Consider the following 753-nt stretch of genomic DNA (forward strand, 5'->3'; position numbering starts at 1 on the left):
ATGTATATCTATATATATGACAAAGAAGCATATGAAAAGATGCTCAGAACCAATGTCATTATGGAATTGCAATTTAAACCATGAGATAGCACCACCAATCTATTAGAATGGCTGTAAAATCCAAAAAATGAACACCACCAAATGCTGGCAAGGAAGCGGAGCAACAGAAACTCTTATTCATTGCTGGTGGGAGTGCAGAATGGTACAGCCTCTGTGGAAGACAATTTGGCAGTTTCTTATAAAACTAATCACAATATTACCATACAATCTAGCAATCATATTCCTGGATGTTTACCCAAATAAACTGAAAAACTTACATCCACACAAAAACCTGCACATGAATGTTGGTAGCTACAAAAACTAAAAGCATAATTGCCAAAAACTAGAAGCAACCATGATGCTCCTTAATAGGTGAATGGTTAAAGAAGCTGTAGGTGCTCGCTTCAGCAGCACATACACTAAAACTGGAAAGATACAGAGATTAGCATGGCCCCTGCGCAAAGATGACATGCAAATTTGTGAAGCATTCCATATTGTTAACATAGGGTTTTTATACAAGAAAAATAAAGTGAATTAAGCCTGAAAAAAAAAGAAACTGTAGTAAATGTATAGGATGGGATATTATTCAGAAATAATATTCTTAATTATGTGAGAATATTATTTTGTGTTCAATTATTTTGTTCTCATTAATCGACCTTTTTTTTTTTTTAAACCTGTCTTCACCCTCCCCTGAAAATACATTTAGTTAGAAGA

At 34.0% G+C, this 753-nt stretch overlaps 1 non-coding gene across 1 annotated transcript; it reads left to right on the plus strand.

Annotated features, from left to right (window-relative positions):
* The first annotated feature begins 434 nt into the window (after positions 1–434).
* On the plus strand, positions 435–538 carry LOC112437853 (U6 spliceosomal RNA). The gene has a single exon (XR_003026354.1). It is a non-coding gene; the product is annotated as a U6 spliceosomal RNA (small nuclear RNA).
* The last annotated feature ends 215 nt before the right edge of the window (positions 539–753 follow it).

The sequence above is a fragment of the Pan paniscus genome, chromosome 17, assembly GCF_029289425.2.
Source record: "Pan paniscus chromosome 17, NHGRI_mPanPan1-v2.0_pri, whole genome shotgun sequence".
NCBI lineage: Eukaryota > Metazoa > Chordata > Mammalia > Primates > Hominidae > Pan > Pan paniscus.